General features: G+C 42.5%; 1 long non-coding RNA gene across 1 annotated transcript; it reads right to left on the bottom strand.

The window, feature by feature from the left end:
• Positions 1-1,735: 1,735 nt before the first annotated feature.
• Positions 1,736-26,517, bottom strand: LOC125994708 (uncharacterized). The gene is made up of 4 exons (XR_007490662.2): positions 26,278-26,517; positions 16,771-16,860; positions 4,202-4,278; positions 1,736-1,941 (listed from the first exon to the last, which is right to left on the bottom strand). It is a non-coding gene; the product is annotated as an uncharacterized lncRNA (long non-coding RNA).

Consider the following 26,517-nt stretch of genomic DNA (forward strand, 5'->3'; position numbering starts at 1 on the left):
AATAAAGCCATCAGGGAGGGATGGGGGGGTATTGATATTGAAAGTGGATGGAAGCTGGAATGAGAAAGGGCAGAGGTGGGAGAGTGGACAGTGAGATGGAGAAGCCGGCGAGGTGTCGTCCCTCCCTCTCGGGTTAGCCCAACATTCAGTCAACATTCAACACTTGAAAATAAATCACTGGCCGTGAAAACATGAATGTTCACACTAACATTCACACATCCAACATAAATCTTTTTGCAAAACATGGAAGCACCTTTCCACAACTTGGGAAATAGTTTGTGGTTTCCAAGGAAGTTCTGTTCGGCCAACTGAAAAAAAAAAGGTGTGTTGCGTTTACGCAATTTTAGTTGGTCAAATGGTTGCACAAAATGGAAATCATCTTAATCCAGATACATTTTGTGTAGTCGATTTAAAAATATATCTGGATTCCGATATTTTTATTTTGTGCAACCGCTAAAAAAAATAAACATTTATTTTCAGTGTGGGCAAAAAAAAGATTAATCAGTTGATATCTCTAGGCACAAGAACATTAAAGTAAAAATCAGGTAAAAAAACACAAAACTAATAATATGTATTATGCAGCCCCCCTTTAGTTCAAATTAATATCGTGTTTGTGGAATTTGAATTAAACAGCAAAATGAATCAGTTTTTATCCATCTCATGATTGTTAAAACCCTCAGGACACCTTTTGCTGGATTTTTTTTTTTTTGTGTGTGTGCCTGTTAGCCGAAGATCTGACTGCTGGCTCGGGGGCATCCTTTGTCTCATCACACAAGCCGCCAAACATCATTGGACACTGCGGGAACACACACACAACATCTCACCTGTCACGCCATTGACGTCTGTGGTGTAAACACAAGGTGTAAAAATGTGCTCAGGCGGCGCCATTCGGCCACCGCCGCGCTTGTTTGTGTGATCCTGACTGCATGTGGGGGGGAGGGGGGGGGGGGTCGTTATAGGTGGAGGCCATCTTTCATCCCTTGCTTGCGATTCGCTATTCAACACGATATGATGATCCAGGCCCAATTAAGGGATGAGGCTGTGTGAAAAATGTGATGACAAGGCAAGCGGAAGACAAGAGCGTCTGATGTGACATCTGAGAGGGGGAGCAACACAAGTGAGGGAGGGACGGAGGGAGAAAAAGAAGAAGGGAGGAGTGATGTCGCAAAAGGAAATGAAGTTGGGCCAAGAAGGAGAGAGAATGATAGTGAGGATTAATGTTAAGTAGAAAGCGACGGGGAGAATAATATGGTTCGGGAAAGGAGAGGGGAAATGAAGAGGCACATGAAGATGAATGGAGAGAAGAGCAGGAAAAATTATGCGCCTTTCTCATATGAAACAATTTCTCAAACCTACTTTTGATCTTCTTAGATTGGATCGCGTCATACTTTTTTTTCCCCTTCCCAAAAAACACAAAGGAAATACAAGAAATGCAATGAAATATATATATATGCATGTGATTGGAGACACAAGAAGAAAATATTCAGATGTGTTGCTCATATTGCACACGTAGGTACATTTGATTTACAAGGCGGAGGATTTATTGTGCACAAGCAGGCTGGGAAATGTTTTATGAGTTTTCCCCGTCAGATAAACCCCAAAGTGTCGGGCATCAGTTTGATGCGGATGCTTTGATCAACCCCGCAGCCTTTTATCAGCGTGCATGCTCCCCGTCATCAGCAAACGGGACCTGATGATGTCAAGCTCATTGTTCTTGAAGACTCAAGGAAACATCTCCGGCTTGAAAAGTGCTTTTATTTTGCCGTCAACAGACAAACAGTTGACCTAATTTCTTAATGAAAATATAAACAGAGGTACATTGATTCTCATCAGCACAGGTTCACAATATGTTGTGCAATAATTTACAAGAAGCTGAAATTGATATTAAAAAAAAAATCACAGATGACTTCTTCTCTTCCAGTTGTGCAGAAAGAGGCCCACCTGAAACAGACAAATGGGAAAAAATTAGAATAAATTCTGGATTGATCATTTGTATTAGAACATAAACCAACACAGCACACACAACCAAACTTCCGAGCGCACCGCTAACCCATGCTAGCACGGAAAACTCGTGCAGGAAAAATTAATTTGACAAAAAAAAATCATCAATAGTCAACTTCAGGAAAAAAAAACGTGCTTTGTATCTACGTTGTAGATGGTAAATTTGAATTTGCCTCAGCTAAACTTGCCACAGAAAGTTCTCAAACATGCTCCGCCCCTTTTCGACGCTACCTGAGACTCATGTCAACCGTGACTGTGAATGAGTGTGTATTATTCTGTCTGGAGGGGAAGAACCAGTCGACTTAGGTCCCCGGCTCACAGTAAGATCCTCCAATGAAAGGCCTTCATGAGCTGTGAGGTCCCAGTGAACTTGAAGGCCAACAATAGCGGTGGACATTAGCCCCTTTCCGCACCCCCACCTCACTTTTCTCTCTTTCTTCCCGCTGCACTTCTCACATGTATTGTCTTACATGATATCCTCTAGAACATAGGTGTCAAACTCAAGGCCCGGGGGCCAGATAGGGCCCGTCACATCGTTTTATGTGGCCCGCGAAGACAAATTATGGATCGATGTTGTTGTCACTTTTAAAAAGCAATTTCTATGACTTCATTTTTTAAATGTTTGACCAGTTTTGACTCAACTCTGATTTCAAAGCTAGTTATTCATCAGCGTTTGGTCCATCACGCCTTAATTTTGGGTGAGACCCCTTATGGAATTGACATTCCCGTGAACCTCCATCTGGATCACCCACATCACCAAGTCCTCCTCAATTAGTTCCACCACACCTGCCATCCACTTCCCTCCAAGCAACATTATGCTACTTCTGTTTTCTGAAACTATGGAATCTTAGGCCCAATGTGAATATAATGCCTCACTTTTTACAACACGGGAGAAAATCAGTAAATATGACTGCCATATCTCCAACGTCCTTGTCTGCAAACAGCTGATGCAGAACAACATCAATTTAGATTACCTTCTCTTCAACATTTCCTAGCGGGTTCACTTCAAACCAGATTTATCTCGTCGTGAACTTGAAATACTGAAAGTCACTCCCCCGCACATGATAAGTAAGCAACTGCCCTCATTTCCCCAGAAATTCAGTCAGTCTAAAAGTGTTGTGGCTAGGCTTTCTTTTTTCCGCAAATGCCTCTGATGCTTAGCTGACAGAACAGAAGTGTTCAGGGTTGGCAGGCGGCGGCTCCCTCGGCCATTCACGGGCAAACTCAGCCCATTTCCAAAAAAAGATGAAGGCCAGCCGATTCGGACGAGTCAAGTGGCAGACCGTGCACGTCCGTCCGTCCAATAGCAGCTGATGGATGACGTCTATGTAGATTCTCATTCATGGTAATCAACTGAGGTAACTGGACTTCTTGATGTTTCAATGATTTTGACAAGTACTTCACTAAAGGTGATTCCAAATGGTCTCATGGAGCAAAAACAATAACACCCTAGAAGCAGCATAGCTTTGGTGAAACATGGTGGCTGCAGGATAAGCAACACTGGGCTTGTTTTTCTTCAGTTCTATTTGACGCTTTAGTCATGGTGGAAGCACTTCTGAAGGTGTCATTTTTTTTTTTTTTACAGCAGAATAAAAGAGAAGCACAAAAAGATGCACATGAATTGCCAAGCAAGTCAAAAATATAACTGGCACACAAGGAAGAGAAGACATCTCTTCACCACGCCACTTTCTACCTTTGTCAGTTCCTCTCAACCTCAGGGAGACATATTCTTTTTCATCTGTCAGTATGGATGGAAACATACATGTTCCGAAAAAAAAAATAAAACACAACAATGGTCTTGTCAGCACAGAGGAGGCTCCATGTTTTGTATGCTCCAAGCAGTGCATTATGTGCTAAGTGTCTCGTAGCCCCCCATACAGTAAATAATGAATGCTTCTCACTTCGGGGACCAGCCATGGTTTACCTGTATAAATGCCCTTTCTGTGTCTTTGGAGAACTGGATAACATTAAAGGATGTGGGTCAGATGATTTCATTAGCACAGCATTTCTCGACGTGTCTCCTTCAATCAGCGCTTTGACACGAATAACGTCACTCAAAAAGGTCTGATGGACGCTTCCGTGGTGAATTCTACGGTAAAAAGGATGCAGAGGCTGCTGATCCATAGAGGCGGAGTCTTTGAAATATAGCCCACATAAAAAAGAGGGCAGAAACAGGAATGCACGGAAGGGGGAAAGTCACCTTTGCGATCTGCTGGATATCCTCGACGTGGCAGGCTGGAGAGTGGCGTCAATACGGGAGGGAGGTCTTCATCATACCTAAAAAAATGAAGAAAAGACATCAGATTTTACGTAGGCGTAAATTTAAAAGAAACGTCCTGATTGTTTCTCTGGAGTTGAGTCCAAAGTCCAATTTGGATCAAATGAAACTTAAAGTGTAAGTAAGTCTCTTTTGGTCCCCCCCTCCATCGGTGCTGACGTTACACTGAAAGAGTCTCAGATGTTGTGAATTATTTACTTGATTCACCATTCGGCCCTTTAACCTCTCAGAAAATGCACAGGGCTGTCAGGGTTAAAAATATACTCCCATAGGATCTGCTTCAGAGAGTGTGTGTGTGTGTGGGGGGGGGGACTAGAAGGTGCATTTAAGGATATATATAAAATAAAAAAAACAGTAAAGCACTGTCCTATCTCCCTCCTTCTGTCTCACATACTATACTGCTCATCTCGACTATTAGGACACAATGTGTGACTGGTTGCGAGTGTGTATCTGTTTGTCAAAGTGATTCTTGATTTGTGAATTGTGACCTCAAAGAGTGTGACAGTAAAAGTTTCTCTTATAGCAGATGAAACTCTGTTGCGTACCAGTACAATGTTGTCTCTCTTAAAAAATGTTTTGATTTTATTTTATACATTTTTGACACTATTGTCAGGGCCGTAGCTAAGTGGTGGCCATAAATAAATAAATTAATCCAAATGCAAACTCTAAAAGCATCTGTTTTTAATCATCCACGTCTCACAGTTAATGTAAATCCAAATAATTACTTTCACAGCAGGCAAACAACAGTTTACAGTTTCTTGAAATGTTACTTGACTTGACTTGACTTGACTAAATATTAGTTTGAACATGCTTATATTGACTTGAAGTTGTTTGATCAATTGATTTACATCCCATTTTTATATGTCATGCGTCCTTCAAATTTATGTCCATCTGTCCTTTTGGAAAAAAAAAAAAAAAAAAGATGTTTTCAGATATTGACTCTGATTCTAAGTATTCATATTAGTTGCATAACGTGAGTAAATATTAAGTCATTGAGTCAAATAATGTATGATGGGCCCTTCTAGCAACTGAGTGAATATTAATGTGATTGAGTTGTGGGCCTGAATGCATTTGTGCACGCACACATATAAATATAAATATTTGAATAAGGGGTAGGGGGGGGCAAACACGCATCAGCGCCAACTCCACTGTGGTATGTCCCTGGCATACAGCAGTGTTGTCATGGATACCTCCAGACACATCCGCCATCCTATGAGCGGGGGGGATGCTGCTGAGCGCCTCCGAGGGGTTGGCGCCGATTCTCCTGCACCCCCAAAGCCCTCACTCGCCCAGCATCCCCCCCCCCCCCCCCCCCCCCCATACGGAATCCCTATTCTCCCTGAAATGTGGCTTAGCATTACAACTATTCTCTGCTCTGCTGGTTGACTCTCTGACTTTTGAATTTTTTGCAATGTTTGGACAATGATCCAACGGAAAGTGGGACAGAGTGAGGAAAAGAAGCGACAGAAAAAAATTCTTTCGCAAACAAGCCAAGATAGATGTTGAACAGAGGAGCTATGTATGTGCGTGCGTGCCCCTTAGGGGAGGGGAGGGGTGGTGCTGGTGTGTTAGCCTAGGGGCTTTGGTTAAGCCCATAGTTCATCCTGAACTGATCCTTTTCATTAGCAATAATCAATAATTCAACATCGCACTTGCTTTAATGGTTTAATGTGGGCAAACCTTCACTCTGCCCCCCCTCACTTCTTAGCCTGTATTCACTGGCACAAAAGCAGGAATAAATCGTGCACATGACATCATCCCAATTGGCTCTACTGAGCTGTAACTTTTTACAAAAGCCACTTCAAGTCTATGTGGCGCTATACAGTAAAAAGAATTCTTCTACTCTTGAGATGGAGGAATGAAAGGGTTAAGCTTTTATGATGTGTCCCCCTCCTTACCTCTTCTCTGCCCTCCCTTTCATATTCTCCAGTATGGCTGCACATATGCTGGATGAAAAATAATCCCCTTTGATTGGAAGGCTAACTTGAAGTGTCAATTATTCTTACGAAACTGACGGTACAGTTTCTCACCTCTGAAATGAGGTGGAGGCCCAGACGGGTGTCTCCAAAACATCTTTCCTGCCTCCTACTCTTGATCTTTACTAAGACGTGGATATCTGCATGCATAGTGTGCAAACTGAAAATACTATAAAACAAGACGGTGATATCAAATGGGCCATAAAAGTGTGTGCCAAATAGTTCAAATGAATATTTGAATGAGTGAATTGACACTCAGCTTGTAAGCGATCAAATCTACTGACTGACTATGCATTGAATAACTCACGATTATTCTTAGTAAGAGCAGACAAAGTATTTTGGCCTCTCAGCTGATGTGATGGTTTCAAAAAAAAAAAAAAAAAAAAAGCCCAAAACAGGATGAAACAACTGGCTGTAGAGTTCAGTTTCACCACAACAATGGCTTACATTCACTCCCATCCTCAACACACAGGCTTTACCTCAAAGGGTGTGCAAAGGGGGGTGGAGGGGGGAGGAGGTCGAGTTGGGAGGGTGTGTGAGTGCGGGCATGAAAGGGGTGTGTATGGTGATATTTTAGACGATAATGGTGCTGCTGGAGAGATTAGATGCTATCAGACTAGCATGTTTGTTTTCAGCTGCCGGCTTGAGCGAGTTCATGGCCGACATCATCAACTTCCGCTATGACTGCAATTTAATTCGAAATTCCCATTTGAATGTACAGTAAAAGCCACAAATAAAACTTAGATGTTCGAGTAAGCTTTCTTCTGCTTTGGCATGAATTCCTTCCACCTTGTATATTACTCCAGTTCCAGTTAAAGAAAAAAAGTTCAACTTTAGTTTCCTTCGACCTTAACACATTTCCCTTCATGTGTTTGGGAGATAACAAAAACCCTCTAGTGATGCATGGAGGTGGCGGAATCATGCAACGTATAAACTGGATATTTTTATATCTTGAAAAAGAGGTTCTTAATCTCAGTGGGAGCGAGCCGGTTAAATAAAGGCTAACTGACGTAAAAGAAGATACACAGAAACTCAACTACGAACGGTAGCTGGTATTGCTACAAATCGCACGGCCGACAAAAATCACCCGTAACGTACAGCTGAGATAAAAAAAAAAAAATTCCCCATCTCGCAAATTCTACAATATAAATCAACCGATTCCCTCCGATTATTTTTCTTGGTCCACAAAGAACAGCTAGGCATACAGATACTTTCGACTAACTTTCCAAGACTTTGCTAATGAAGCAGAGACTGGCAATTTGCTCGGGTCTGGTTCAGTAGTTGAGCAAAGAAATTTGGGTGAGCTTGTCAGCGCAAGGAGGAAATTTCCCTTCCCACCCACCAGCGGATATCCAAGTCGACGAGACGCCTAAATATTCCTTTTCACAAGAGTGCACTGGGAATGCCCGCTCGCTCTGTCTGTCTGCCGTGTCTGTTCATCTGTCAGGACGCTCACCCCCCCCAAAATTCAGCGTCTTGTACCTCAAAAATCTTAAGGCTGGTTCTTTTGAGATTGTTGTGCTGGACCATCGAGAGAGAGAAGAAAAAAAAAAACAGCTACGTTAAGGGAAAGCGATCTCGGGCTCTTCTCTGGCTGTGGCTGCTGGGTTCTCCTGGGAAACACACAGCTCATACAATGGATAGAGGAGGCCTTTTGTTAGGTCTCTGGGAGCTGCAGGGCTTTCTCTGGATCAAACGTGTGTTTGTGTGTGTGTGTGTGTGTGTGCGTGTGCGCTCTCGCAGCATTTCACTTCCATTGGCATACGAGCGGCTGGCAGAAAAAGACTGCACATGCAAAACGTGCACACGCACGCACACACCTTCGCCCACACTACGATGCGGCAGACTTTCCTTATCTGCCTAAACTCAGTGTAACAAAGTAAACTTCTTCAGTCTTTTTCCGTATCATTTTCGAGAGTGGAAAGATGAATTTGAATCGGGTGAAGCCACATCGGAGACAACGGTGACGTGAAGCACTTTATCGGGATTGCTTTTGTGTCAGACTATATCCCGAGAGGCTTATGCAAAAGTCTGGGATAAAACGTTATTTTACCTTGATGGGTATGATGATGTGTCACCATTTTTTATGCTTTACTTTTGACTTTGGAGCAAATTGGTACCTTTTTCACATTTATTGGATTCAACTTGGGAACCAAGATTGGATTGAAAGGGAAAAAAAGCTTTAAGCTGTTTTATTTATATTCATTTATTTATTTATATTATATATAAGGCACATCATTGTCACTCAATAATGACCTAATTATCATGAATTTATACTGTATTTCATTGTTATGGCAACAAACTGTTCAATTTGGGTTTCATGAAAGACCTTGTGATGTTAGTTTGGGCTGAGAACGTTGTGGCAAGCCTGCATTTAAGTGACTGTGTAGAACTCCTGGGAAATCTTCTCCCTGAAAAGAACTCGCACCTTCTCCGGGACTCCCCCTTTTCCAGTCCCACAGTTTCCCACAGACCCCCTCTCTCTCGTCTCTTCTGTCTCCGCATCCTTCCCTCACTCTTCCTCACGGCAAGCCCTTCCCTCCCTCCCCCCTAAGTCTCTGCCTTGCTTTCAACTCCAATTTTAGGCACAATGAAGTTGTTCTGGCTGACAGTTTGGCCGGTAGAAGTAAGTGTTGCTCGAGCCCGCTGTGTGGCCCTGAAGTGGGCCCATTCTCCCCCTTGCCGGCTCAGTTACCGAGTGCTTGGCTGGTGAGACGCGGAAGCCGCCTGTCCCCCACGCTCCCACCGTGACCCAAACAATTAGCCTCAAACCGCAATTAGGCTCGCTCCCATGCGCCCACGCGTGAACGCCGCGGAATATTTCACGTTATGAAATAAACGGCGTCGTTGGTGTCGTTCGCTCGCTGACTTCAGCTCTTGCGCCGTGTGTCGCTGAGGATTCTGAATCGGGGTCATTCGGAGAGACAAAAGCCCGCAGCCCTCTCTCTTCTGTCGCATCTACTAAGCATCAACAACCTCGACTTTCTGTCACTAGCCTCTGCTTTCCTTCTGGTTTTCTCTTTGAGTGAAAAGGAACAGAAAATAGAAAAATCAACAGAATAAAGATGTCCATCCACCCAAAAGTAGAGACTCACATATCTGAGAAAGTGGCTTTTTGGAGGCCCTGGTGTGGGAAAGAGTGGTGGGGGGGGGGGACCATATGTCCAGGCGTTGAATATCAGTTGTCTCGCCTCCAGCGCGCCGCCGGACCACCATAACTTAGTTTGTCTTCAGCACAAAGTTTGGTCCAAGCTTGGCTGGCTTCGTTAGGAAGCTATTCTCTGCGGCCAATGAAGCTCAACGGACCGCCAACAAAGGAGCTAATCACACCCACTGCTGCTACTCCCCTTTTTAGCCTCGCTCCCCTCCTTCCCACTCTACCTCACCTTTACTGTGATTTAAAAAAAAAAAACCTATTATTTCTATGCAGCCGAACTCTTCACTAAGTAGAAAGCAAAATAAGAACTCATTCAATGCCAACAATAGTCCTGTCAAGTAAAAGGTTAACAGCGCGGTAGCAAATTTTAAAAAAAGCTACAGTACATAATAGCAGCCTGACAATATTTGTATAACAACTAAATGATAGTGTTTTCATAGGTTACCACCTGCAGCTATTTGCATTCGTCTCACCTGAGAGTATACGTATTCGCCTAGCTACAAATGCGTTTTGGCTAGGCGGCTATTTCGTAAGTGTCTTCCGGTGTGTGTCCCGTCAAAACAATCGGGGTTTGAATCGGTTGATGATTTTAGAGGTAACACAACAACATCATCAAAAGAGGAGTCGATTGACCAATCACAAAATTCGAGCCAAATTTCAACCTTCAAAGTTTCAAACACGTACAATCCACACTATGGCAATACAAACACACCACGTACGGGAAATGCCATTTATCGTCTTTTCGGCAAAGGTCAAAAGACGAGTCGGCACCCATCTGAGGCACTTTGAAGAGCAACAAAATACATCTCCCAATGCACTCCGACATCAAATACTTTACAGATCCCTTGAATGGACATAGGGATGTGTCTTCTAATCATCGTGCATTATTTTGAAGTGCTTTTTCATTGCATGTTGCCCACAGATCCAGGAGCCTTTTGCTTCCTTTTGTGTGTTTGCGATTGTGTAGCTTTATGTCTGATGGGATTCAAACAGTAAATTGTAAACACAAACAAAATCAGACATGGTAGCATGGCTGAATCTGTCACAGGGGTCGGATATTGATTTTAGCATGACTTCATTACTTTTGTGTATTGTTTGTTAGAAAGTGAAAATGTTTGACGAATAATAATCACGAGGATGACGTTAACCTCACAACTCGTCGCCGAAACTTTGAACAGAATAGATTTTGCCTTTTGGCCAGTATAGATTGCCGCCATTATCTGGGTGCTATTTTTCGAGGTGACACACACTAAAAGGAGACAATATGGAACAAAACGGATAAAGAAAATTCATCTAAACGCCATGTGATTTGCTGATGGGACCTGTGGGAAAATTTTGTCTGCAATTGTCAGCATTAGTACAACTTTAGTTGTCAGAGGCCATTTTCCCAGTAAGGCTGACCAGTCAGAATGGGGGAGAATGCCAGCCAATACAGGAGTGGTAGAAAGAAATGGAAGATAATAATGCCGAGATCAGGTGAAGTAAAGTAAAAAATATTTTAGAAAGATGGAATGGTACTAATAATTCCTAGCAATTTTCTAAAAGTGAAGACAATTTGTAATTTTAGTCTTGACACATGAAATCGTTGCACAATTTGTCTTCGCGGGCCAAATAAAATGATGCGGCGGGCCGGATCTGGCCCCCGGGCCTTGGGTTTGACACCTATGGCCAAGATCCAGCGCTTTATAATGTTACGAATATTTTGCCTCTATGAAGTAGGTCAGTAAGGTAACCAATTATTTTGCAGCACGGCAGCAAACAAAAACGCCAATAGCGTCAATCAAAATCGACAAACAACTTAATATCGTGGCAGATTAGCGTCGCCTCACTCTTCACGGATCCCGCCTAGCAATTGTTGCGACCGCTGGCGTTAAATGTGGCAAAGATGGACAAGCGAGGTCACGCAATTTAACTGTGAATGAGGCAGAACCGATAAACAGAGTCGCTATAGTCTTTTTTTTCTTTTGCTAATTGATTGCTTCTACTAACGCGAGGATAATGTATTCTATTGTGAGCATTCTTCGCCCGTGTTCATTAAGCCAGGAAGCAAGAAAAAATCTTTTGTCTTGTTTCTTGCCCCCCCCCTCAACCTTCTCCCTCGCTCACTGGCTCACCCCCACCCAGGCCTCTTTTACTTCCTCACTTTCCTCTCGTCTCTTCTGCACCGGGTGGGAGAAGGTGACGTAAAGGTGGCATGACTGCCAAAGCATCCCTCGCCTCCCAAACGGACAAGCAACGAGGGATAAAGTACGGAATGGAAGTACGGACGCGGACGTACACGTCTTGCCGTCTTCCCTTTTCAAAACCTCCCTGTGACATCCTCTGCTTCTGCCAGCTCCACACACACACACATGCAGCCACACACACACTTTTGACGCCCCTTCTTGCCCCATTTTCACCCAGCTCCCTTCAGAGCTTCTGCGATGCTCGTCCTAATGAGAGCTGGCGGGACAATGGCCACATTGTTGGCCATGTTTGGAAAGCCCGTTGTGAAACAATCGCTGTTTACCAGCACAGCCAAAAGCGTTCCTTCATTACAGCAAGGCCAAGTGTGATGAAGTCCTTTTCACAAGTGCTACAATGAGCCGGAGGGAAAATGCTTCATCAGTTATTTGGAGCGACACTACTTCCCTTGTCTGTAATTAAAAGCACATCTTTTATGCAAGATGCAAATCTATTTACATAATCACCAAAGTCTATTGGATGAAAATGCTCAACAAAATAAAAGTCTGCATTGATTGTTTTTAATGATTGCAATTCGACACGAAACGACCAGATGACCTTGGTGAAGCTAATTTCTTGATTTAAAATCCACATTAGAATTGAACAAGCTGCAGGCAGAGGCAGTATGACTGACTGCAAGAAATAAGAGGAAACTCTTTTGGGTGATGGCCTCAGATCATATAAAAGAAGTAAAAAAAAAAGATGGAGGCATGGAGGGAGAGTTATCAAACGGATGCTTGTGGCGGAGACGTAGTGAATCAGTAGATTGACAGCTCTTTCACTCGGATGCATCCCTCAGCGCTTGCGGCTTCTTGCGGAAATATGCTAGCAGCTCTATGCAAAGCAGCGTCATGAATATGCGCAATTAGGTGGGACTGGTGTAATTTTTCTGGGTTATGGGATGCGACGTGTGAGAGGCACAAGCATACATCAGCATAAAGAAGAGTGACAAATGCGTACTGCTCGCCTTGGCAATAAGGCTTTTTACACGTTACGACACACTTTTCCTTTCATACACTGGCACAGCTGCATGCAAAAAAGGAAACAATGCGATATATATATATATAGTATTATGTATAAAATATATAAGATAGAATTATAAAAACATTTTATTTATTTATTTATTTATTATTATTTTTTTAAATTTTATTTATTTATTTATTTATTTATTTATTTATTTATTTATTTTATTGTTAAAATAGCCTAGCAATAGCTTATCTTAACATTTTTGCCACTCTGCAAATGAAGTGACCATGACAAATATTTGAAAATCTACCGACTCATTATTGAATTGATTTAATGCTGACAATCAAATCAAGGCACAATTTTTGATTAAGGTCTGAAAGTCATGCAAGTGTACTCAATGTACTGGGCAGTGGGCATGTGTTACAATTTATCCATCTTGGAATTGGGGACCGTGGAGGTCCTCAAAGACATCACTTGCCAAGCAAAATGGTTAAATATACTGGGAATAAGTTTTCCATCTTGTTGGCGACTACGAGCTGCAGCTCAGTTAATGAAAGCTCCAGCAAATTTCACTACTCTGCTTTGTTGCGAAATACTTTTTGGGTTTTTTTTGCCACCGTATTGAATTACCAAGCATTCATTTATGCGTGTGTGTGTGTGCATATGTGTGTGTGCGTGCACAATTCAATTCAAATGAACCTTTAAAGGAGCTGTACATATGAATGCACAATAAGGACAGGCAGATGGGAACAGGAGCACTGACAAAAGCATCTATTAATAATTGGATCATATTTTGCACACTAGCACACACACACAAACACACACACGCATACACACATGAATATATCAATGCATGTGCACTTCCACACACTTTTCCAGCCCTTCACAGGGAGCCAATTTATAGATACTGTACTGAAGCTACCCTCAGCAACCCTCATCTCTCTTTTTGCCATGCCCCTGTCCACCACACAAACACACACACGCACACACACACACACACTGTGGCACGTTCGGCACCACATACCGAAGGGGAGGACATATCGCTCATAGCACCCAGGAAATTAACTTGACATTTGATGCAGACAGAAAATATATTTCAGTGGGGGAGGAAAAGAGGGGGAAAAAAACAAAGTGTACCAAAGCAGAGACAGCATAAACCCATCCCCCCCCACACCATCACCACCCCCAAACCACCCCCTTAAGCCCAGGGACGCATTCGGGGGGGTGGATTTTAGCGATCTGCAATGCAGACGCCACTGGGTGCCCACGGAAAATGAGCTTCATCTTTTGCCTGTCCCTCTCGGTGTATGCTGTCTGTGCCCCTTTTGTTTCCATCTTTTATGATTCCTGCATGCCCTCCATTTTCATATGCACTTCCCCTCCCCTTCGTCTTGGTGCCTTTCTATTAAGAGGCAAGTTGCAAAAAAAGCAACTATGTGTGTGTGTGTGGTTGTGGGGGGTGCTTTTAATAAAGCCACACAGACGAACTAGACAATAAATCGTGTGTAGAAATTCTAACATTGATCTGAAAGTGTCAGAAAAAGGTGTGCAATCATCATAATATTAATATCCAAATAAAAAATGGTCTTGACACAATAAGTGAGGCTAAAGATGTTTTAAAAAGATTAGCTTAGCATTTAGAGAGGACATTGCTGCTTTTCCAAGCCGCGTGTACAATTTAATGCTAGCAGACTTGAAGATAGCGCACGGCGTGGTCATGCATAATCCGACAAGATTAACGATCACATCCTGGGCCTTTCAGTAGTCTCGGCGAGGAGCCCCAAACACTGACGAATAGCACGGGGCGCAATTAATGCATCATTATGTACGCATGTGCTGCTCACACCTTAACAACACACTGCAGAAGCAGCCAGCTTGTGTCGCAATATCCACCCCATTAGACATGCGGGAATGTTAACATCATTATGCGCAATTGTCAGTGCCTTGTCTGGGACCGCAGCCCCCCAAAATTGTCTGTGTATGACGTGTTAAAAATAGATTGATGCAGTTATCCGCACATCAACTGTTGGAAGAGTATATTCATTTTATTGCAAATAGTATTATTATCAGAATTATATGCAATTGAGCTTAAGGGCCAAATATATCGACAATATCAAGACAGATAAGCCGTTTATAATAAAACTCATTTTACACAGAGACACAATGTTGTGCGAGTCATAAAAGTGAAGGTGTATTATTTATAACAAATGTGAAGTGACATTTAGAGAGCCAAATAGATTCTGCATTGATGAAAATAGATTTGCCTGCTGTATTTTTTGGGGCGGTGTAAATATTCATAGAGATAAAATTCCAGTAAAAATGTATACAGGCAGGTTTATATTTGAACGCAGGCTTGTAAAAATCAAGAGTTTTATTTGAATCAGTTTTGGTGCTGTATTTTCCTAAACTGGTGCACTCAACATATTGCATCATCCTAACATACACGCACAAAGCAGGCAGCTTTATTTTTCTAGCATTTTTTTATGGCTAAATTCCTTCGTAAACTGCATTTTGATTAATTATTAGGAAGAATTACACTACTGAATAAATAGCGAAATGTAGACACAGAGTCGGTTTGTCCTACACCTTGTCTATACAAAGTCACAGGCATCCTTCTCTGCATGTGCAACCTCCTCCCGCCCCGCCCCTCCCCTCTCTATTCCTCGCTGCGAGTGATTTGCATTCATTTGCATGATTTCACAATGTGCATATCCTTTGTTCTGCTTGTGTGGTGATGCACAAGAAAGAAGAAAAAAAAAAACAGTCTGCTGAAATCTGCTTAGATTTTAAGATGCTGTTTGTTAACTGCTGTTGTGTCTGCTTTGATTAAACATTTTCACTAACGCTACAGTTGTGTGCTCATAGAAAAATCACAATATGGCGCATGAGGGGTGTGGATGTTTTTTTTTTTTCCTCTGCATGTAATTGACATTGTGATATCGCTAGTATAGGCAGCATGCTAAAGCATGTCATCCCTTCGTGAAATATGCACATAGAAATAGATGGAGAACGAAACAATACACAAAGAATTGTTCAAACTATTTTTTCCTTTTAGAATCATTTTATTATTATGGATTTGGAGCTTTTTTTTCTTGATGTAGGATCCGTTCAGTTGTTGGGTTTTGACCATTAAGACTCACTACATGCTGGGCATCCTTTGTTCTGCAGTCTTGTTTATCTTACCAAACGTATTTCCAAATATTAAATAAATATATCGGAGCTGCTCTTTGATTGTTCATAGCTGGCCGGCGGTGGTGATGGTCAGCTATTATTTTAAGTAAAAAGAAGTGGGAAGTGTGTGTGACATCTATTTTTTTGTTTGTTTCAACTTTAACCATTGAGGTCCATCTTGTTACTTCGACGTGATACTCGTAATAATAATCGAAACATTGGCTGTGTATATTTCTTTGTACACATCGACAGTATCGCTTTCAACACAATCTTCTCGATTCAATATTCAAATTTACCCAAAACCTATAACGACATTACCCACCGCCACGAGCGAATAAACATTTCTTATCTGACCAGATGGACTTATTAAAACCATTTGTCTCTCTTCAGTGACATCAAATTTAACATGTAATAATGACGGACGGGCCTAATTGAAAACCAAGTATGTCCTCCACGGGACATAAATGAGACCAATTAGTGTTACTGCATGGATTTCTCCAGCCGCAGGGAATGTTTTTAAATCACTTCTGCACATTTGTATTTGTGTGTGTGTTACTGTGATTACGTCCAATCGGCTTCCTCGTCTTCCAGACGTTAGCATAAAGCTCGCAAGTGGTCACGGGATGTGATTGTGGGCACAATCACAAGCGGGCAACGGTTCTTTAGTCATTCACCATGTCCTCTGAACCAAAACTAACATCTCCGGTTGTGCCCTCCACACACGGGCTAGCACACATCACACACATCAGCAGAGATGAGCACACGAGAGAAAGCAACAAAATAAATGCGTTTTGGAGACTGTCATTACTTTGGAGATCATTTCAAAGGGGTAAAACAACCATGGTATACTGGGATTCAAAAATAACATTTTTGGAATTGGGATGGAAGGATTTCTATATTATATAATATTTAATATGTGCTTTTATTATTTTGGAATGTATTCAATATAATTGCACTGGCAATTCAACTCCTACATGGATTTGATAGTTTTATCTTACCTCAGACAGGTGCAGTGAAAAGAAAATTCCACACATCACATCGATGTCCTCTTGCTTTATGGCGTCCTCCGCAGCTCCGGTTCTTCATCACTGCAGCAATGAAAGATGAGGATGTTTAACAAGCAAAACATTTTGTGCAAAATCGTAATTTTGCAAAAGAAATGGAAGGTTGATGCAATTTAAGGTTTCGAATCCAACTTTGTTCATGTTCATATTTAAGTGTCATTACACTTATTAAAAAATAACATGGCCAAAGATTGAAGCAATGCTAACCAATTTAATATTAAATCAGCATTGTGCTTAATTTTTGCACAAGTACTGCCACACAACTTTAAAAGTAATGTATTAGCACACAAGCTAATTCTAATGCTAACACAACAATTTGACAGATTAGATAACCAATGAAATACCAAATTAATAATTTTCCTTGCTTCCAGTGTCCCAACACAATTATTTTGATGCGAGTAAGATAAAATTATTATATGGTGTACTTTTGCTTTGAGTGTATAGATGTGGCAAAGCGTTCAAAAAGGAACATTTTGGCTAGCGTTTTTCCTAGTTAAAATAAAATATATTGTTTTTCACTGACTATATATTTTTATTGTGGTGTCGATTTAGAAAATCTGAGCGGAAATATTTGCCACTTCCCTTTGTGTTACTATGAGTCATCTCTAATATGATGCCCGTGCAAAACAACATCACCACATGATACCTTTTGGTTGAATAATAATTTATTCATGTTTTAGATCATCAAAAAAATCACAGTGAGAAAACCAAAACAAATACATTCCAAACTGTGATGAGCAAAGACTTCAACACATGACACATACTGACAGACATCTTTATCTAAAACATATTCTTCTCATTCCCTGGTGTAATGTTCGACTTGTGGGCCGACCTCACCAGGTGTGGGTGTGTGTATGTGTGTGTGTGTGTGTAGCCCTACGGCAGGGTTTTGGGGGAACCATTCTCCACTCCCACCTCACCTTCCCTGCATTTTCTCTCCGTTCATTCTCTTTGCAGCTGGTGTAGAATATTTGATCCCATCAACCCCCAACACGCCCCCCCCCACCCCCTATTCCATGCACTGTGCGTTATTTACCGGGGTGGCGGCCATACTTGCCATCACCAACGATTCCAAGATTGCAACGATGCACCCCACGGTAAACTGTCAAGTTCGTAGCGATGTTAATGTCTCGTCAACACATATAAGAGGGGACTAAACTGAGGCTAAACACCTGCGGAGGCTTGTTATTATAGAAGATGGAAGGTGGCCTTCAGTGCTTCATTATTCTTATAAGTCCAGGTCTGCTTTGACAACTGGCTCCCCCTCCCGAGCCGCCTGTCTCATTTCCTTCCCAGTACCAATCCATTAGCAAGCGCTAGGCTCAAACAAGCAGCCGTTTAATTATTGTCTCTTTGTTGGCAGCACGCCTGTACCACTCATCATCATGGCAGAATTGTGGTGGGGGGTCACGTTGATAATGTGCATGCAAAATTCGAAAGCATGCGTACGCGATCATACACCGACTTCTACTTAATCATCCAAGCAAAGGTCCGAAGAAATGTAACACATCGACGGAAACCTGCAATTCTCAATCTATATAATCAAATAGTGGTCGCTTCAATATGTGATGGGTCTTGCGTTTACGTGTGCGCGCCTCCAAAATAGATGCATTGTGTGGTACAATTCAAGTCGAATCATTTCCCGCACATTCTTCTTTATACATTGCCTTAGGAGCACTTCAAGATGAAAGAAAATGCTAATGCTCTAGCTGCATCTCACTCAGCGATGTGTTTGTGCCATTTATATATATATTTGTGTGTGTGTGTGTGTGCGCGTGGCCTAAGCAAGCACTTTTATGGTAATTAACAGATAGGGGAGGTCGGCCTCCGTCTGTGTGTGTGTGTGTTTTGCACAGTAAGAGGGTGAGTAAAAGCAGAGGGCAGATTTACATGTTTTTATAATACTGTCATTTCCTTTGCTCGATAGTGTCGTCATTTATAAAATAGAGAATTTCCATTTAGTGAAAATACATAAGAATTCATAATACAACCATACTTGAAAGCTATTTTTTTCCACAAATAAAAGGCCATTTTGTTTTTTTAAACCTAATAAAGATTAACCTGTAAAATATCGGGTTCAGATTTGCCCTGGAAATCCCACGATAGCAGCATTTAGCTTCGTGAGCTAACGAACAGATCCACGAAAGACTGGCATCTTGCCGGTGACGGTAATCGGGCATATTAATCCATGCAAATGAAACGCTCAGCCGACCGCTGTAATTGAATATGCGACTTTTCCGACCTCCGCCTTGCCGTCAATAGAAAATGTGCATGCAAGCACGTGTGTATGCCAGCGGACATTTTAGGTCTGCCCTTCTTGCACGTGCTACTGCCAAACGCCTTAAGATGGTGGCACCTTGAGGCGGCGCATAGAGAAAGCCAAGCTCCTCCTCGCAGTCCCCGTTGCTACCTTCCTCCAGCACGACAACGCGGGACGGGCCCCCTTCTTTCCCAACCCCGAGCCCCGCGTTATAAATATTTAATTCGCAGCCCTCTAATAAGGATATTAAGGCGAGTACATCCCCCGCCCGGGCGTATATGCATGACTCCTTTCTCATCAAATTTACATAAAAGGGCCAGATGCTAATGCGAGCGTAGCAACTCCTGCTCACTATTCTATAAGCAGTGCTACTGGCCCTCCAGTCCAAAGCAGCCGTATAATTTAAATGGTGAACACCATCATATATTTCTCAAATCCTTTGCTGCATGCCAAATGTAAGCAGGCCTCCATACCCCATGCTTCAGAGAAATCGGCTTTCCACTTGTGCCGCTGCAGAATTTATTATGCTTCTGTTCGTCCTTCCTGAACCAATTTTCAATACAAATAAGGCTTTACATTTTTCATCCACATTTTTTTTTTCACGATATACAGAGAGGAGCTCATTCCGTATTTGCAAATGTTGAAAAAAATGAGACTCGCATATTTACAGATTGTATAATACGACAATGGGACAGACCAATTGCGGACATACACGGAGTATAGTGAAAACATTCAGTAAATAGCATTTTGGGAGTGTATGCGCTACTGTTTTGTAATTAGTCCAGGATGAATAATGCAGCGGAAGAAAATATATTATTTACATCTTTTCATCTGCAAGGGCGATTGAAAACGCATTTCATGGCGCAATTATACTAATTTATTTATACACCATAGTATTTGCATAATCAAAAGTCAGTGGAGCACAGACATCCGAGAAGCCATGCATGGCAGCCAGCTTTAGAACCAAGTGTAAAAATAGCATTTTTAGGCACACATTGTGATTGGGCATCACTGTAATGTATACATTTTTTTAAATTATTTTTATCAACAAAAATCCCAGTATTAGTATTAAATGTAAAAGGGCACCGCTTTTGTTAAATATTTGTGGTTGTGCCTAATACCATGGCTACTGATAAGACAAACTAGATTTATTTTAAAAAATGGTGCCGTACCATCAACTATATTATTTGTTACTTTTCTTCATACAACGGTGAGAGAATGCCGATTAAAAAAGCTATTTTTAAGCCATTACAATAAATGGATTGTCATTCATCATCACTTCATCCAATCAGGATGAGGGCATCGACGGTGTGTCGGAAGCACGTGACTCCGATGCTCACAAATGACCCAAGGCTTAAATTCTAGGCTTCGTTCACCAATGAATTTAAAATGAATTATTTTACACATCCTACATTAAACCAGATCCTTCCACCACATAAAAACACAACCTACTGACATCCAAAAGAGATGTTTGACAATACCGAGATGAGAAGACTAACATGTCGGCCATGCGCCGCCACGCAATCATCAGACGGGGGAGGCTCGTCCGGCATGGCGGAGCACAGCATGCCCGCTGCTTGCAACAAGACGGTCAAGTGGCCATGCATGATGTCATTAAAAAGGGCCTGAACACTGCAGCATTCCTCACTGGATTATTGCAAAGTATGACGACAGCGGCTGATGACGTCGTTTGAAGTCAAGTGAGAGCGTCAGTCTTTTTGGATGAGTTGCCATGCTTACTTAACTTCTTGTAAAACTCCAACATAAGAGCTAAATATGACTAATGTGCCATTCAGACAATGAGGAGGTGGTGGCATTCAACACACACATGCAGAGCAGGAACCTGGCCCGCATTGGCAGGAGCTGATGCTGCCATGCGCACGGTGATCTCACCTACCGTTGCCGTGGCGACACCAACCAGAGGGAAAAGCCTTATTGTGTGTACGCATGCGTATGTGCGACCGTGATTGTGACAGAAGCCGGTGGAAGAGGAGGAGGAGGAGGGTGAGGATGAGGGCCTGCAGGAATTCACATCGTGCCTGGCTTGTTTAGGGGTTCATGCCTCATTCACTTACTACCCCCTTTTTCCAGAAGAAACACGCAGACCTTTCAATTATTAAGGCAGTAAATTCAAAATGGCGCTGCCGATAAAAAGAGCAAGCTTTTAATAGAGCGGATGCGTGACGACGACGTTGATCAGCACGTGCAGACACATGCCATGTTCTATCACTACCCTTTCTTTTTTCTTTTTTTCCCTCAAGCAGACAAGCAAAGTAAAGTCGCCTTCCTAGCAGCTGTTATTGTTGAATTCTATTAGTGATGAAGAGCTAACTCAGACTATAGGGGTCATCTGCTCATCAATGGGTGGTGGTGGCCTAGGCTCGCTCTGCAGCCATGAATGCACTGAATTCATTAGCCCTGGTGCACAGATGGTGTCTGGCTGCCTGTCTCAAGTTCAAGTTCATGTCCAGGAGACACACACACACACAGGCAGATAGATAGAAAGCCAGCGAGAGAGAGAGCCAGCTTAAGACCAGACAGACAGACGTGGTTGAACGAGACATAGCTATTGTTCCCTTTCATCAACGTGATGCAGACTCACTCTCTGAAGAGGCCTGGGTCAGCTAACTGTGGGCACGGGGCTACATACAGGCAAAACTGAAAACAGCCGGGTCAAAATGAAGATGTTTTTCAAAGCTTTTGTTGAGCAACCATTTCCCCCACCTATGTCGACTTTGCAAAAAAAAAAAAAAACATTGCAAGGGGTTGACACAATATGTAACAAATTATCACCCAGATATGGGCTATTCATATTCTTCGTGAGAGAACTCAACCAAGGCTGTTCCACATTATGTAGAAGCTGCAGTGGGCGAACGCCCCGTGGAATAGTGTGAGCACAGAAAAAAAAGCATTCAATGTAAAATAGGCCGATTCCCTGGTGGATGAATATTAAAAACACTTTCCATGGTCACCCTGGGTTTGCGACTATATGACGACTAATGAGGGTGCTGGTGTGGACACCAAGAAGGGCAAGGACAAGCATGGCTAGGCAGATTTACGCTAATACGGTATATGCAAATGGCGTCTAGCAACAACATTTACGCATTTTCGAAATGAAACAAAGTAACAATTTCAAAGGAGTTTAAAATTGAAGAACACACACACAAGGCTAATTTCTCTAATTGAAGCACGCTGAGCAAGTCTGATCATGCAAGTGTGTGAGATGAGATGCTGCTCCCTCTTGGTAACAATACACCTCGCCATTCAATTACTTTTGCTGGCTGCAGGGATGAATCTTTTGGAATATTTACTGGCTTTAAATCAAACACACGCACTGTTATTTTTTTCCCCCCTCCAATAATAAAGTGCAAATAATTTTAAAAGGATAAACGGAATTGTGAAGACAAATACATGAGATAATGCTGGTGCAGACGGTGAGGGAGGCCAAGTGCTTTAGCGAGCTGTGGGTTGACATGGAGAGTGACCCCCCCCCCCCCCAACACACACACCCACACATCCATATAATTTGAACACTAGCCCCTTTCATAAAGCATGCTTGCGCTTAACCAGTGACGATTGTTTTACTCGCAACAGCTCAGGCCAACTTCCTCTACTGTTCTCTCAGGCAAATAACCTGCTTTTCTAGAAAATACTTTTGAAGAGCAAACTTCCAATTCAGCCAATTGATGATTTAAAAAAAAGTCCAAATATGGTTCACTCAAACTTTACAATGAGGAATCAATTAAAGATGACTTTGTCATTAAACAATCTGTATGAAAGGTCTCCACACCAACAATCACAGGAAAACAAAAAAAGTCAGTTCGAGGGTGTCAGGGATCCCTAACGCCCCTGTCAGGTGTTTGCTGACCTTGTTTTGCTAAATAAAAGCGAAAAATATTAAAAATGCTGCAGTGTAGTTAAGTGTCAATCACACGATTGTTTTTTTTTTTTTTTACCTAGCTCTTCTACTGACCCTCATACTGTACATAATGCCAAAATTCACCGAACATCTTGACGTGCCTGATATTAAAAGACCGAGTTCCAATTCCATCAATGCACAATACAAAGATGTCAGCCCATTGAAATTGCACAAGGTACCTAAACGTCTAAGTGCAGTGTGTTGAAGTGGCGCCATATGCAGTGCAACTCTTTCAAAATCACTCCGACTATGACTAAGGTAGAGGCCACGTCATTATGCATACAACTGGCACAGGCGTGAGGCCTTCAAAGACCGTTAGTCTCCTCCATGTTCCCCTCTTTCTTTGGGGATGCAGATGAGTAGGGTGCACTTGACATCTTTTCATGACAACTCCCCCTACATTTATTACCCCCACCCACCCCCCTATTCCAAGCCCTGTCATATTGGGCCTGGTCATGGCATTGCCACTTGCCCCCACCGAGCGTGGGAATGGGATCGTCCAGCCGTTCACATCTCCTGCACTGCGGTTAACGGAATCAATTAAGTCCCCCTCGCCCTCCCAAACACAGCCACTCTCCCCCTCTTCTACCAGCGCAGTCCTCCTCACACCCCCTGACCCTCATCCCTCCTAGCCCCCAACTCTCCACTTTTTTGTCAGACCCCTCCTCATACATCCTAATTATTAGGCCCTTGCTCTGGGATGCCAGCGTCGTTTCCTGACCTGACTCGAACATGCAGAAATACACTAAATGTAACTATTTCCCCCGTAAAATATAATCAAGCGGATATTAGGATGGTTGATGTGTGCATATAAGCACCGTATATACACTGTCTCATAAATGGCAAAGTTATCAGTAAATAACAATTACATTGAATATATATATTTCTACGCGTCAAGTCCAGGAAAAATAAATTGAAAAAATAAATAAATAAATGGTGCATGTCCTCGATGAGTCTGGAAGTGGTTTTTACTTTCGGTTATCTAGCTTTATGACGAGCAGAACACTCATACAGCTAGATAACCAAAGATAACAACCCACTTCCTAATCTTCTGCAATAATCCACATGCACGCCTCTGGTCTCCAATTTTCCATCTCTTAGAATTCAAATAAAGGAAAAAAAAAAATAAAAGACATCCTTTAGAAAATCACATTCTGCCTTATATTCCCTTTTTTTGCCATTGCTGGTCACTACACAGGATGCAAAAATTCTTCCATGCGAAAGAGGTTGAAAAAAAAGAAATATAATCCCAATGTTAATGTTATATTCACTTGACATGAGGCAATATGAGTGAGTTGAAGCAGGCCGGCTATAGAGTGCAGTCATCCTTGCACAGGGGCCCTCATCTGCAATGCAAATAAGCCCGAATCCCACAAAAGACTCGTTCGCCTCTATTAAGTCGTTGTGGAGCAGCCATAGATATCCTGTGAGGCCGGAGGAGAACCACCACGCAGGGAAGGCGTGAGGAGGGAAATCCGGCTTCCCCGTGGAAAAGTGCAACCACAGCGCAGGGAATAAGGACGCTAATGTTTCAGATTATGAAGTCGCGAGCTTGCTTTGTGAGAGTCAGATCGTCCGCGCAGCTCCAACCTACAGCAGAGCTGGAGAGCCGCTGCCTCGCAACCTCGCAGCCCCGCAGCCCGAGGGTCCCATGTGCAGGCGGCGAGCATGCTCCCCTCCCGCTCTGCAAGCAGTGTGGAAGTAAAGGGGCCATCCCCAAAGCTTGATAGGGAGGCTGGACAAAATATGGACCAACCCCGGTGAGGTCAAAGGCCTCTCGGACCACGAGCATGTAAATACGGTGATGTCATGAAGTAAAAAAAAAAAAAAAAAAATGCAAAATCACACCCCCACCGCCTTCTCATCCTCCTCCTCATCCTCGTCCCTCCTAATCCGCCCGCGCACACGTCCGCGCTGGAGGGAAAACGTCCGCCTTGTGCGGCGAGCAGCACCGCGCACGTCGTTTTTCTCCGCAAAGATTTTTTTTTTTAAATTTTACCTCGTGATGGGAGCGACTGTATTGCGTTTGAATGGAGGAAACTGAGATAACTGCGACGATATAGAGGCTGCTTTTACAAAAGCAATATTAAGCTCTCGCTTGCTGTTCCATGCGTCAAAATCCTTATCGCTTCCATTTTTTTTTTTTTTTTTTTGCGCATCCGCAGCGTGGACTACAATGGCACCGTCGCCTCCTTCAGCGTGTCCGTGTATTACTCGTTTCCCCCCCGTGCACATGGCGAAGTGTGGGTAGTTGGCTGGACATCTCAGAATGGATGAGAGCAAAATATGGGAAGTATTTTTTTCGCCCGGGCATGCATGCTGCTTTTCCCGTTCATTTCGATGCCATTAAACACGACATACACCAATCAAATCTCTTAATTTGTGAATGACAATCAGATTTATGTTTGTCAATCACGTCATTCACTTTCCAAGAGGTCCCACTCACGCCAGTGTCGGAGGTGGGCGGAGCTAACTCGGCAGGTGTAAAAAGGAGCCAAATGATGCACTTTGACATATAAATTAAATAATAGACTTTTTAAATCCAACATTATTTGGATTATTTTATATTCTTGCATACATTTATCCACAATGTGGCATCTTCTATATGATGCACACAAAACATGAGAAATGTATCCAAAAAGCATGAATACAGACATTTTTTGTTTAGTTATATTTCTGCAATCTTGAATTAAGACCCCATTCATATTGTAAATTATAATGATCAATATAGAAAGTCCACCTCATTAAGGCTCCACAACGGGCCTGCACACACGCGCACAAACAGGTCACGTCATCACAACGGATTATTAAAAAAAGTTGAATAAAACAATTTTTTGAAGACATAAATACGCACCTATAAATGCACACGTTTCTTTGTGATGCGGATGACGAAATAGCAAAACCGCGTGTGACGTTAGAAGTGGAACTATAGGACTTGGTTTCACATATAATGACGATTTAAGCAATTCGATCCGACTTCATCTACATGCAGCATCAAATATAGTTATTATAACGTCATTTTAATTACGCAGCCATCTAGTTAAGTGCTGCAATACGAGATTACTACAATTAATTTCTTATTTGTTGTGAAAATATGTCAAGATGGTTATAGAAGATAATTTCAGCAATCTCAAAGTGGGTCAAAACCAAAAAGACATTTCCAACCCGAAACTTTTGTTTTCGCCCGAAACCAATGCGTGCACAAACGCCGTTACCACCAGTTCTATTCTATTCACATACAAGACGTAAAAGTTGTACTTACTTCCTACAAAGGTGAGTCAAAAGAAGTGAGTGGTCCGTGGTGTCTGGTCGTCAACCACTATCCCCTCAAATATCCCGTTGAAAAAATAAATAACGAAAAAGGGAAATGGGGTGGGGTGGGGATGGACACAGCGTGCACTTTGTAGAATAACCTGCATTTGAAGCATGCTGCAGCCGCTCTGAGCACAGTGTGATCATATCCCAGGCACATGATAGACGGAGTTGGGGGGGAGAGGGGGAG

This window comes from Syngnathus scovelli, chromosome 3 (genome assembly GCF_024217435.2).
Source record: "Syngnathus scovelli strain Florida chromosome 3, RoL_Ssco_1.2, whole genome shotgun sequence".
Taxonomy (NCBI): Eukaryota; Metazoa; Chordata; class Actinopteri; order Syngnathiformes; family Syngnathidae; genus Syngnathus; species Syngnathus scovelli.